We start from the raw sequence: 13940 nt of genomic DNA, 5'->3' as shown, positions 1-13940 counted from the left end.
GAGGCAGCACAATTAACCCATAGTCTAACCAGGACGGGTCAAAGCGAAATCCCTTCCTAGATCATGACAGTTAGTGGATGAGATCCCTCAGGAGACCATCCGCCGCCTCATCAGGAGCATGACCAGGCGTTGTAGGGAGGTCATACTGGCACGTGGAGGCCACACACAATACGGAGCATCATTTTGACTTGTTTTAAGGACATTACATTCCACTTTAATTTTGTGTGTGACTCCAAATCCAGGCCTCCATTGGTTAATAAATTTGATTTCCACTGATTATTTTTGTGTGATTTTGTTGTCAGCACATTCAACTTTGTACAGAACAAAGTATTCAATGAGAATATTTCATTCATTCAGATCTAGGATGTGTTGTTTGAGTGTTCTCCCTTTATTTTTTTGAGCAGTGTATATATATATATATATATATATATATATACACACACATATACAGTATATACCTTATATACTCGCGTATAAGCCGAGATTTTCAGCCCATTTTTTTGGGCTGCAAGTCTCCCTCTCGGCTTATACGCATATCATATACCAGGGGGTCAGCGGGGGAGGGGGAGCGGGAGTGTCCTATCATACTTACCTCCTCCCTGGCGTGGTTTCTGTAGCCCCCCTGCTTCTCCCAGGTGTCAGGCTCCTTGCTGCAGCGGTCACGTGGTACCGCTCATTAAAGTCATGAATATGAACTTATTTATGACTTTAATGAACGGTACCACGTGACCGCTGCAGGAAGGAGCCTGAGACCGGGAGAAGGGGCTGCACAGAGCCCGCGCCAGGAGGGGGTAAGTATATGCTATACCAAACTGTAGATTTTGCCTCTCCTAATGTTGTAGCAATTTCTCGGATGGGTTTTTTCCTCTTTTTGCAGCTTAAGGATGGCTTGTTTCACCTGCATGGAGAGCTCCTTTGACCGCATGTTTCCTTCACAGCAAAACCTTCCAAATGCAAGCACCACACCTCAAATCAACTCCAGGCCTTTTTTTCTGCTTAATTGAGAATGACATAACGAAGGGATTGCCCACAACTGTCCATGAAATAGCCTTGGAGTCAATTGTCCAATTACTTTTGGTCCCTTTAAAAACAGGGTGGCACATGTTAAGGAGCTGAATCTTCTAAACCCTTCATCAAATTTAAATGTGGATACCCTCAAATGAAAGCTGAAAGTCTGAACTTCAACTGCATCTGAATTGTTTTGCTTAAAATTCATTGTGGTAATGTCTAGAACCAAAATTAGAAAAATGTTGTCTCTGTCCAAATATATATGGACCTAACTGTATATACAGTATGTAATAATATATATATAATAAAAATCAGTTACTGTAATTAGGGAAAAGTAGGGAATTTTACACTGAGGTATATTAAAAAATAGATTAGATTATAGCATTAAAATCACAGGGATTTAGGCTGAAAATGGACTTGTATTTTGGACCACCCATTTAAAGAATGTCAGATGTCATCAGGTTTTGCTCTTATTTTATTCCCACTGCTTCAGAGTATTCCAGATTTTTTTTTATCCGTCATACAGTTCCAGAGATATGGGCCTTTTTATTAAGAGCTATCATTTATACTAATACTATGGGGGTGGGCTCACAGGGCAATTATGCAGAGAGACTAAAGACACACCCCAGAGAATCCTATAAAGCAAGCCCTTTTGGTAAAGACTATAACAAATAGAACTAAATAAAAAGACCATACCTTATGACCAATTTAAAAGAAAAAAAAAAAAAGAAAAAAAATCCCCAGAAAACTCAGCGGAGCTGCAGGAATAAAAAAAGAACAGAACTTGACCACTTTTGACATGGTAACAGGTTGTCTTTAAATTTATCCTAAATCTTCATTTGCATTTTTTAAGGCACTTTCTATTTCCTTTGTCTTGTGGTACTTGCTGATGTTTTTTACGCCAAATTGGCCAAAATTTTGACACAGGTTTCATGAATTGTGTCTAAAATAAAAAATGCTGTTTATTTTTGTGACCGGTTTTGTGACTGTTTAGTGCATAAAGTCACACGTTTCTCTAAGTGTATCTGACGTGCATAAAATCATTCCAGGGTGACACTGGAGGACATTTGTGCCAAATTTATCGACTTTTTTAAAAAGTTGATTAACCAGCCGAAAACATCTGGAAACCCCAAACCTCGCCCACACTGGCAAATAAAAACATACAGGCGAACATATATAAAAAGGTTAAAATTAAAATTGGTCATAAGCAATATGTCCCGGCATAAAGATTATATCCTTAGTCCATAGTTAATGCTTGGTATATACCTGCATTCATAAAATAGTCCAATGTCTATAGCCGTGGGGAGAGGTGCCCCGGCCGGTGACAGCTACTCCATGTACTTTCTCCAATGAGTGGAGGGCTCGTGCCCAGTGAAATAGCGCGCTCAACAGTACAAGGTGATTTCACCATATATAGTTGTATGCGAGTGTTGCTTCTCACAATACCTCCAATAGTCTGTGTAGGATCTGGTGACTGCGTTCTGGCTGGTGCAGTAAAGGTCGGACCTGGGAGATGTGGCGATATGCCGAGGTGACGTGTGAGACCAGCGCTCCTGCCCTCCAGTGGTTGGCGGGGATCCGGTCACCATGGTCGATAGCCGCATCCCGGCGGATGTGCAGTAGGAACAGGACCTGTGTGACGAGGTGGATCACGTGGTGCCGCGTAACTGCTGCTGGATGGAGGTACGGGTGGCAAAGAGGGCCAAAACCAAAACGTTTCAGAAAACTCAGTTTTCTTCTTCAGGACCGGGACATATTGCTTATGACCATTTAATATTTTCACCCAATTGTGTGTTCTATGTACATATTAACCCTTTTCTTCCTGCCGCTCTTATTTGCAGCCTCTAGGAGAATTCTACTCAGGTACATGCCATCTCTCCTTGGTTCATCAACTGTTTGAGTGCAATACTTGCTATTTCCATTAACTACCATTTCTTCCACAGCTTTGTACTGGGCGAGTTGAGATACATTTATTAAGTTATACTAATCACTTTTATTTGTCAGCTATTTATCCCCACGATTGGGATAACTGCAATCTATTGTTTATTCTTGTCAGGTTTTACCCATTAAATATTCTTATATTTGTCTCATTAATAAATGACTAGCTTTTCTCCCACTTCTTGTTTCTTTCAGCGCGAGTCTATCACAAAGATTTATAATCCTTTTGATTTCCTTGTGGTTGGTATCTAGACTCGCAGCAGTTACAAACCCTTTAACTCAGGCGCCACTTTATCTGTCTCCTTCATTTTTTGTTTTTAACAATTTTTCCTTGGACCTGTAGCTGGATATTTCCTTCTTTTGAATTGCCTCCTATAAACAGTATGAGCCCACATCGCTTCCTATATACAGTATGAGGCCACACATAGCTCCTATATACAGTATGAGCCTGCACATAGCCTCCTATATACAGTATGAGCCTGCACATAGCCTCCTATATACAGTATAAGGCCGCATATAGGCTCCTATATACAGTATGAGCCTGCACATAGCCTCCTATATACAGTATGAGCCTGCACATAGCCTCCTATATACAGTATAAGGCTGCATATAGGCTCCTATATACAGTATGAGCCTGCACATAGCCTACTATATACAGTATGAGCCTGCACTTAGCCTCCTATATACAGTATAAGGCCGCATATAACCTCCTATATACAGTATAAGGCCGCATATAGCCTCCTATATACAGTATAAGGCCGCATATAGCCTGCTATATACAGTATGAGCCTGCACATCGCTTCCTATATACAGTATAAGGCCGCATATAGGCTCCTATATACAGTATGAGCCTGCACATAGCCTCCTATATACAGTATGAGCCTGCACATAGCCTCCTATATACAGTATAAGGCTGCATATAGGCTCCTATATACAGTATGAGCCTGCACATAGCCTACTATATACAGTATGAGCCTGCACATAGCCTCCTATATACAGTATAAGGCCGCATATAACCTCCTATATACAGTATAAGGCCGCATATAGCCTCCTATATACAGTATAAGGCCGCATATAGCCTGCTATATACAGTATGAGCCTGCACATCGCTTCCTATATACAGTATAAGCCCGCACATAGCCTCCTATATACAGTATGAGCCTGCACATAGCCTCCTATATACAGTATAAGGCCGCATATAGGCTCCTATATACAGTATGAGCCTGCACATAGTCTCCTATATACAGTATGAGCCTGCACATAGCCTCCTATATACAGTATAAGGCCGCATATAGCCTGCTATATACAGTATGAGCCTGCACATAGCCTCCTATATACAGTATGACCCTGCACATAGCCTCCTATATACAGTATAAGGCCGCATATAGCCTGCTATATACAGTATGAGGCCGCAAATAGCCTCCTATATATAGTATGAGCCCACATATAGCCCCTTATATACAGTATGACCCCACATATAGCCTCCTGAATGCAGTGTTTGCCTCCTATATACAGTGTGAGTCCCCATATAGCCTCTTATATACAGTATGAGCCCCTATATAGCCTCCTATATACAGTGTTTGCCTCCTATATACAGTGTGAGTCCCCATATAGCCTCTTACATACAGTATGAGCCCCTATATAGCCTCCTATATCTAACTGCATTCACCTCGGTATCATACATTTTCTATGAGACTGCGTTGTTCTCATATTGTGCATTTATACATTTAGTAGGGCTTAATGGAATTATTGTGCTTCTTACACATCAACTCTGACGATGCGCTCACTTATTAGACTTTGGTTGGGGCAACTTTATAATATAATAATGATAATGGTCCTGTCTAGTGACAAGTTTATTTTACAGGCTTCTGAAGAAAGGCACATTGTCAGTCATTCAAGGGTTAATTCTTTGGAACACAGAGGGACTTTCTAGCCAATGAAGCCACAGTATAAAACACCTTTGGTAACTATGGCAACTGCGCTGATGTCATAACACACGCATCAATAATACAGGAGAAGATTCCAGAACCACAAGTCATTCAGCCGTAGGAGGAGCCGTACTTGATGTGTCTGGAGACCTGGAGCTTCATCACTCCACAATGGGAGGAAGGGGACACCGCCTAGCCAGCCAGATCAGCCATAGCGCCCAGCCAGCCAGATCAGCCATACCGCCTAGCCAGCCAGATCAATGGGGTGACAGATGTTGCAGCCAGATCTCCCTCACGTCCGGTACTCGCCGCCTTCACCTTTATATGGACGGCCTGGAGAGGTCGCATTAGGCTTCTCCATAACAAATATGATACAATGTACAAATTCTGGTACAATTTGCTGTTACATGTTGGCATTAACCTTCTAAGCCCAAGGGAAGGGCAGTCCTACAGCCATGGTTCCCTAGAGGTTTCCACCACAGGGGGTTTTTCCTCTCCTGAGTGCTGAAGGATGATTCTTCGTGAGTCGGGGGTTCTGCCATTTTCAGTGTCTTTTTCATAGTAATTGGCTGATTCTAAATTTCAGACACTGAATGAAATAATAATTATGAGATTTGGAATAAAATTTGGTCGATTTAACATCCAATAATAGTGTTTTGTGTGTTTCTTTCACCATCTTGGGTTGGTGGGATTTTGTTGGGGATCAGGATCCAGCATCTATGATCAAGCCATGAAGCCAGATATGGAGTCAGAGCAATTTAACCCTGCGCTGGAAGACAAGACGGAGCAGAGATGACAAAGTGTTACTGCACAATTAGCACAAGTTCACACTCTTCCTTGCATTCAGATACATGATGGGATTTAGGGCCGAATTGGGTCTAAACAGCAGCCCTGGCACACAAAATACACCAGCCCACATACAATAAGTGTCCTCAACCCAAATCGTAGAACACTGATAGGTCATGTAGGATTTTGCATTATCCGTTATCAGGGCAGTAACAAAGTATTTTGGTGCCCAAGGCAGATGAAGCCGAAGGCGCCCATTTTGCCTTTCTACCCAGCTAATTCTTCCCTTTTCCATTAGGCTTATGACATCATGTGATTAATAACTGACGAGCTGAATCCTTCTAAGGCTAAGTTCACACGTAGAGGAATTCCCGCGGAAGTTACCGCGAGAATTCCGGAAATCCATTCTGCGGGAAAATCGCATTTTAAATTCCTGCAATTTTCCCACGGAAAAACTAGCGATTTGCAAGCGGAATTAGCTTGCAGAAAACGTCACGCTCCCGTGACGCCATCGCGAATTACCGTGAGACGTCACGCTCCCGCAAGACCGCAAAGGATTACTGGGACTGGAAGATGTCGGGAGCGTGGAGAGAGGCGGGAAGAAGATCGCCGGCCATCGGAAGGTGAGAATAACAATATTTTTTATTTTAATTCTATTTTTTTAATTCTATTTTTTACAGGGATATGGTACCCAGAGCCCGGAGGACAGTCTCCTCTCCTCCGGACCGTGGGTACCATCCGCAAATGTTCTGCTTACTTTTTGCATGGTGGGCACAGGTACATGCAGAAAGTAAGCAGAACAATGCATTCCTTTGTGGGAGGAATCGCCGCGATTCCGCAAAATTAATGAGCATGCTGCGTATTTTACCGCGATGCGATTCCGCCACGGGAAAATCCACAGCATTAGCACAGCATTGCGGAATCCCATAGGATTGCATGGGATGCTGGTTTTTTGCATTTTCGTGGCAAAATCGCTCATTTAAAATTGCCGTGAAAACGCAAAAAAACGCTACGTGTGAACCCAGCCTAAGTCAGGCGCATATACATTTGTATCTCATGAACCTACAACTCGCAGTATGTCCTTAACAATGGTAAGGAGATGCTGGGAGTTGTTATCAGTCTTTATCAGACTGCGGACTATACAGGAACCTCACTACTGATGAGACGCAGACAGTATCAGCAAGTAAAAATTGATCTTAAGAATAAATATTTGTTACAATCTGAATAAATACAGACTCAAACTCTGATAAAGAACCTGTTGGCTTGATGGTGCAATGCTTTGTAGAAATGTTATACTTTATTTGTAGTGTTTGTTTACTCTATTGTTGAAAGTATGCTTCTATATCTACTTTGGTTGATAATGATATGCTGATCCGTATTCTATACTGCAATGTCATATGCTTGTTGTATTAATTTGTGGAATCTTTCAATAAAAAGAGTAAAAAAAAAAAAAATAAAAATTTCCATCCTGGTACCTTAATAGTGACCACTTCTCTGAGTCTTTTCTTTCTCTTTGTCGCCATCTTGTCCAGACGCCATGATGACTTTTCTCATCCTCATCTCGTTTCTTTAGACTTCCATCTTCTCCAGTATCCTGCAGCACATCCAGACATGGAGTCCTTTAAAAATAACAGTGCTATTAAAATGCTCCTGAATAAAAAATATAAGTCCATATTATGACCTAAATAAGCCTCCTATAGTATATGGCCTCCACACTGTCCAGTAGTCCATCTGTTCAGAGATGGGAAAACACAGAATAACAACGGAAACAATATCATCAGGACAGAAAGCAGGTTACATTCACAATATGCCAAAAACAGCTCTACGCCTTAAATAGCGGGATTATAAAAGTGAGCACAATAGACACTCCCAACATGCAGGGCCAGTTTTAGGCAAAGTGGGGTCCTAGGCAAAAGTTTAAAATGGGGCCCAAAATGCTAACATATTGCACATCACACAGAAGCATTTCTGTTGTATTTACGTGCGCTGTGTTCAGGCCGTTAAACAAGTGTGATCAATAATATTGAAGTCATTTCACGCTTGTTTTCCGACCTCTTTACACCAGCTGAGAAAGAATGATGGTATCCGAACAATCACTATTAGATCAATCTGTCCCCATACAGTATCATGTTATCAGCAGCACATCTACAGTTTACACCAGCGATGTGCTGCTGAGAACAGTGATTTTTGTTCCGGCATAAACAATCCAATCACTCAATGAATATGCAGCATTTTCCTTGTTCAGTATAATACACCCCATAGTCCTCCATATATTATAATGTGCACCACAGTCCTCCATATTGTAAAATGCACACCCCATAGTACTCCATATTATATAATGTGCCTCATAGCCCTACATATTGTATAATACACTCCCTATAGTCCTCTATGTAGTATAATACACTCCCCATAGTCCTCCATATAGTATTATACACTTCCCATAGTCCTCTATATAGTATAATACACTCCTCATTGTCCTCCATATGTTAAAAAACACTGCTCAGTCCTCCATAAATTAAAATACACTCCTCAGTCCCCATATAGTATAATAAACTCCTCAGTCCTCCATATAGTCTAATACACTCCTCATAGTCCTACATATATTAAAATACATTTCTCAGTCCTCTATATAATATAACACACTCCTCAGTCCTCCATATAGTATAGCCACCCACAGAATATAATGCAGCCCCTCCATTCGATATAATGTAGCCCCCTTATATAGTATAATGTAGCCCCTCCATAGAATACAATGTAGCCCTCTTCATATAGTATAATGCAGCCCCCATAGAATATAATGTAGCCCCTCATGGAGTATAATAAAGCCCCCCATACAATATAATCTAGCCCCCCATAGAATATAATGCAACACCCCATAGAATACAAAGTAGCCCCCTCATAGTATGATGCAATCACCCCCATAGAATATAATATAATACAGCCCCAATAGAATATAATGTAGCCCCCCATAGAATATAATACAGCCCACCTCCCCATAGAATATAATGTAGCCCCTTCAAAGAGTATGATGCAATCCTCCCTCATAGAATATAATACAGCCCCCCATAAAATATAATGTAGCCCCCTCAAATATAATACAGCCCACCTCCCCATAGAATATAATGTAGCCCCCCATAGAATATAATACAGCCCACCTCCCAATATAATATAATGTACCCCCCCATAGAATATAATGTATCCCCCCCATAGAATATAATACCCCTCTTCCAAGAGAGAATGTTTTTACACTTTTTTCCACAAAAAAAAAAAAGATACCGTAGGTTTCCAATACCAACAAAGTGATTGGGATTTCTTAAATCTGACACAAGATCTACTTTATTTTTTCCTGGTAGATTTGAAGCAGTTTCATATCTGTCGTGTGTCAATTCTTTCAGCTTTTCTCCTGCCAGTAGACACGTTTTTTGGTGCAGAAACATCTGCTGTAAATTCCTAACGTGTGCACACAGCCCTAGGTTTCTCACCTCCTGTTACCGGTTTCTCCATTTTGTGATGCAGCGTGGTGTAGTCCACACTAGTTATATCAGAAATCAATGATAAGAAAAAAAAATAATAATTCACAACCAATTGATATTATATTAGCACAGGAGATGGTGCAAACATGAGACAATTGTAAGGAGGAGGGCCACACAGGGGCAGTGAGAAAGACACAAGCAAACGGTGACTAGGGAGGCAGTGGAGGACAAAAGGGTTTAGGGGAGACAGGCACAAGGGTGACACAGGGGGCCTAGGAAGAAAGGGAGACAGGCACAACTTGCAGGGTTGGACTGGCCCACTAGAGAACTGGAGAATCCTCTGGTGGGCCCTGGCTTCTCCTTCAAGAAAGTTCAAAGTGCAAACCTTGCAGATGCTATGGGGTTCTTGAGTGGGGGTGAAAAGTGGGCCCTAAGAAACAAATCCTCCAGGGGGCCCAATGTTGTTCAGTCTGACACTGGGAACAAGGGGGCTATGAGGCAGGGGAGAAGGGTGCACACGGGGACTAATGGGCAAGGGAGACTGACACAATGGGACAAGGGAGACAGGCACAAGAGGACAAAAGGGGACTCGGAGGGCAGAGTAGATATAGAAACACGGGGAGACTGGGCTGCAAGGGGACAAGGGAAGATGGGGGATGGGGGACTTGGGAGCAGGGAAGAAGGGAGCACAGGGATTACGAGGACAGGGTAGGTGGGAGACACACGGTGAGAAAGGATCACAATGGGACTAGAGAGACGAGGAAACAAGGGGATGCAGGGGAGACTTGAGAGCAGGGCAGACGGGTCACATGGGGATAAGGGGCAGGGAATGCATGGGGGGTGCAGGAGGACTCAAGGCATGGGTGATGGGGAGCATTGGGGGACCAGTGAAGGAGGGACAAGGCAAATAAGGGGGCCAGGAGGAGCACAATGGAGTAAACGGGGCTGGTGTCACAGGGGGACGGTGACACACGGGCAGCAGACACACCTCAATGTCGCTGGTCCCGTACATCTCCATGGTCATCCCCGAATTCTCCAGATGGCTGAGCTGCTGCGGCATCCACCTCCCAGCGTCATAATGCCGCTGGTATAGTTCAAAGCGGCGGCGGGGGGAGTTGACGCTGGCTGTAGGCGGGCCCCACAGCGGCTGCGTGATGTCCCGCTATTAGCAGCACGCCACTGGCTGGGGGCCACTGGAGGAGCGGGGGCCCTAGACAGCTGCCTGGTCTGCCTGCCGCTAACGCCAGCTGTGCCAGCATGAATTATCTACTAAAGACATGGAGTCAATAATCCACCAAGAAAATAAACAATATTTTGTATCATTAAATTGTAACAAGAAGGCATACTCATATATATACACACATATATTAGTTCCCCAGATATTCATCTTATTGGGGATACAATTGTGGCATGCCTTAATATAACTGGGGATCGTCTTTAACGTGCTCACACCATCCACATCATGTGCAGTGAGTTTTTACCTGTAGTTCTTGGGATGTGAGGCCAATATAAATCAGATTCCAAGTACTTATGGCATTATATACACAACATGAGTGTCATGCCCTCAGCCGCAGGCCCGGTCTCTGCTGCGCAGGGAGGCCGGCGCCTATCTCGCAGCTCCACTGGTAATACTCACCCTGTCCATGGCTCCAGACAATCAGCAGCTCCTTTATCTGCTAAGAACTTGCATCCTCTTGGCAGGTCTCCTGGTAATGCTCTTAGGAGGCGCGCCCCACTTCCTGCATATTCTTAACACAGAAGGGCACCTGTTCTCCATTAGGGCTGTCTCTGCTGTGATGTTCTGTGCATAAAAGGCATCCTCCCCCTTGAGGGAGGTGCTTGAACAATGTGTTCATTCTGTGGGATCGCTGCCTTCCACTCAGGCCACACTCTGCTGTGCTCTGCATTCTGAAGGCCGTTGTTTGCATTATTCTAATACCTCTGTCTCCTCAGAATCCTCTGCTGGCAGTTCCCTCTCCTGGACACTTCGGTTTCTACCCCAGACTGACCAAGGCTCCTCGGAACCATCCAGATATCATTGCCGAATAGATCAGCCTTTCTGAGATTACACAGAACTTCTGGGATTCTCGCCATCTCCTCTATACGGTCTGTATGGGATGTCCCTCTGGTCTTGGTATCGCGGCATTAAGGTCACCTGGTATTGTGACGGGGGGGGGGGAATCCCTGTATAGGGGTACACCTTGCCCGGTGCTCCACTATGTGGTTCTGTGTCGTGGTCCAGAGGGTTCTTCCCTCAGGCACCTTTTTCATTTGTTTGCTTCCTTTAATAAACATCGTTGGTTTTTTGAAGCTCATTCTCCTGTCTCTTGTGTATCGGGTATACAGCTACCACCGCACCATCAGTGGTATAGTGAGTCCACTATATATCTTCACGCCCTGTGAGCGTACCAATGAGTTATATTTACTCACAGCACTTGTTATTTTAAGATTAACACATTAGTTTTTGCCGGTATTAGATTAGGTCATGTACAATACCACTTGCCAATGTATTCTGTCTATGCTTACACTAGAAACGTATTAGCTTATAGCCATTAATTATTTGCCCATACCTAAGATGGAGTCTGGCCAAGATGCCTGTGATGTGCATCAGAGCATTGTCGACGGCACCTTTTCATTGACACCTGACAATCAGTGATGTCACAGGGGATTTCCACTTGACCCGCCGTGTCACCTATGTCGACGGAAGTGATGTAATCTCCGGCATACACAACACCACACATGTACTGCAAATTATACTGGAATGATGAACACCTGCGGTGGTATCTCTAAGGTTAGTCTTGTCACACAGTACGGCACAACCCCCAGAGTAAGTCCACACGAAACGCACGTTGGATCTGCTGAGGTGGTATCCCACATGGGTAAAAGTTAATTGCATCTTTGTGCTGGATGCAGTTTTTACTAATGTGCATGCGGTCTAGCATATAGCAGTGTTATAATTCAGGCCATATTGGCATATACCAATGACTGATGCATATAGACTGGTTACCTGTCTAATCAACTTACTTGCATTCAGCATTTACAATTAAAGGCTATCAATATTGAAGCACTAGCACTTTATAGTATTCTATTTTATATACTCTTCCTGCCACAATATACATGTGTGGATTACATACCACTAATACCTGATTCCCCCTCTTTTTTGCTATTGAATTTTTCTCTATGTGTATATATGTACACAACCCCTGGCAAAAATTATGGAATCACCGGCCTTGGTGGATGTTCATTCAGTTGTTTAATTTTGTAGAAAAAAAATGCCGTTCACACACATGGCAGAAAAACTTTCTGGCTTTAAGAAACACTAAAAGAAATCAAGAACAAAAAATGTGGTAGTCAGTAATGGTTACTTTTTTAAACCAAGCATAGGGAAAAAATTATAGAATCTCTCAATTCTGAGGAAAAAATTATGGAATCATCCTGTAAATTTTCATTCCCAAAACTAACACCTGCATGCATCAACTTAGATCTGCTCATTAGTCTGCATCTAAAATGGAGTGAGCACACCTTGGAGAGCTGTTGCACCAAGTGGACTGACATGAATCATGGCTCCAACATGAGAGATGTCAATTGAAACAAAGGAGAGGATTATCAAACTCTTAAAAGAGGGTAAATCATCACGCATTGCTGCAAAATATGTTGGTTGTTCACAGTCAGCTATGTCTAACATCTAGACCAAATACAAACATGGGAAGGTTGTTAAAAGCAAACATACTGGTAGACCAAGTGTGACGAGCGTCAGCTTACGCTGAGTCATTTTTCTTTAGAGAGTGGACCCTCTGGGCCGTGGCACCCACCCACCTAGGGCGAGCTGACCTTGTGAGAAACTAATCCCTATACAGGGAGTGTCAGGGGCAAGACCAAGGGGGTGAGCCACCACGACAGCTGGAACCAGACCGCCGGCTCACGGAAGCAAGACAAGGCGAAAGAAGACGTAAGTTCAAGATAACTTCATTACGGAACACTTCAGGGTAACAACAGGTGCAAACCAAACACACAGGGAACACATAACAAGGTGCGTGCAGGGCACGCCAAGGTCCAAAGCATGGTACGTGCAAGATGGTAGGCAAAGGCACGGTGACGTCGGACTCTGGACAGCAAGCAAGGATCAACCGGGACACCAGGTTCTGTAGCTCTGATGGCGATCGGCAGGGTCCGGGCATCCAGTAAGCAAACCAAGGTTCCATGCAAGAAGACAAGACAAGTTAGAGACATGATGAGTGTTAAGGAACACGCCAGGGTCAGGTACAAGGCAGCGTCCTGCGCATGCAGAGAGGCATGCCGGGGTCAGGTACAAGAACGGAGGCCTGCGCATGCAGAGGACACGCCAGGGGCAGGTACAGGGACGGAGGCCTGCGCATGCAGAGGACACGCCAGGGACAGGTACAGGGACGGAGGCCTGCGTATGTAGAAGGACATGACAGGTACAGGTACAGGGACAGAGGCCTGCGCGTGTAGAGGGACACGCCAGGGAAAAGGATAGGACCTGTGCGTGCAAGAGGGCACGACAGGTTACATGGCAAAATCTGCGCGTACTATTATAGAAGCACGGGGAGGTATGCCAAGGGGCAGGCGAGGACCTGCGCGTGCTTTAGAGAGCACGTAGCGCACAGTGCAGACACAACGTGAGGTGCAAGGAAGCACAGAGAGCACGGCTGGGGCACTGGCTAGCTGGACGGGCTGCAGCACAAACAGGCGGGTAAGACTCCAGCGAACCCGACTGGGGCATAGCAGGTGACACAGCTGTCACTGACCGACGAGCACGGCTGAAGCACAGGCAGGCGGGCACGGC

The 13940-nt window shown here is 44.1% G+C and overlaps 1 long non-coding RNA gene across 1 annotated transcript in view; it reads right to left on the bottom strand.

Annotated features, from left to right (window-relative positions):
• LOC141096321 (uncharacterized) overlaps positions 1–11101 on the bottom strand; it is a 70242-nt gene extending 59141 nt beyond the window's left edge. The window contains exons 1-2 of the long non-coding RNA XR_012233656.1: positions 10770–11101; positions 7136–7279 (exon numbers count right to left, since the gene is read on the bottom strand). This is a non-coding gene — a long non-coding RNA (uncharacterized lncRNA). The remainder of the gene's footprint in view (positions 1–7135; positions 7280–10769) is intronic.
• Between the last annotated feature and the right edge of the window lie 2839 nt (positions 11102–13940).

Source organism: Dendrobates tinctorius, unplaced genomic scaffold, assembly GCF_039654945.1.
Source record: "Dendrobates tinctorius isolate UK_male_01 unplaced genomic scaffold, ASM3965494v1 ptg000073l, whole genome shotgun sequence".
Taxonomy (NCBI): domain Eukaryota; kingdom Metazoa; phylum Chordata; class Amphibia; order Anura; family Dendrobatidae; genus Dendrobates; species Dendrobates tinctorius.
The sequence above is the reverse complement of the archived record's forward strand: the minus strand, read 5'-3'. Positions and strand labels throughout refer to the sequence as shown.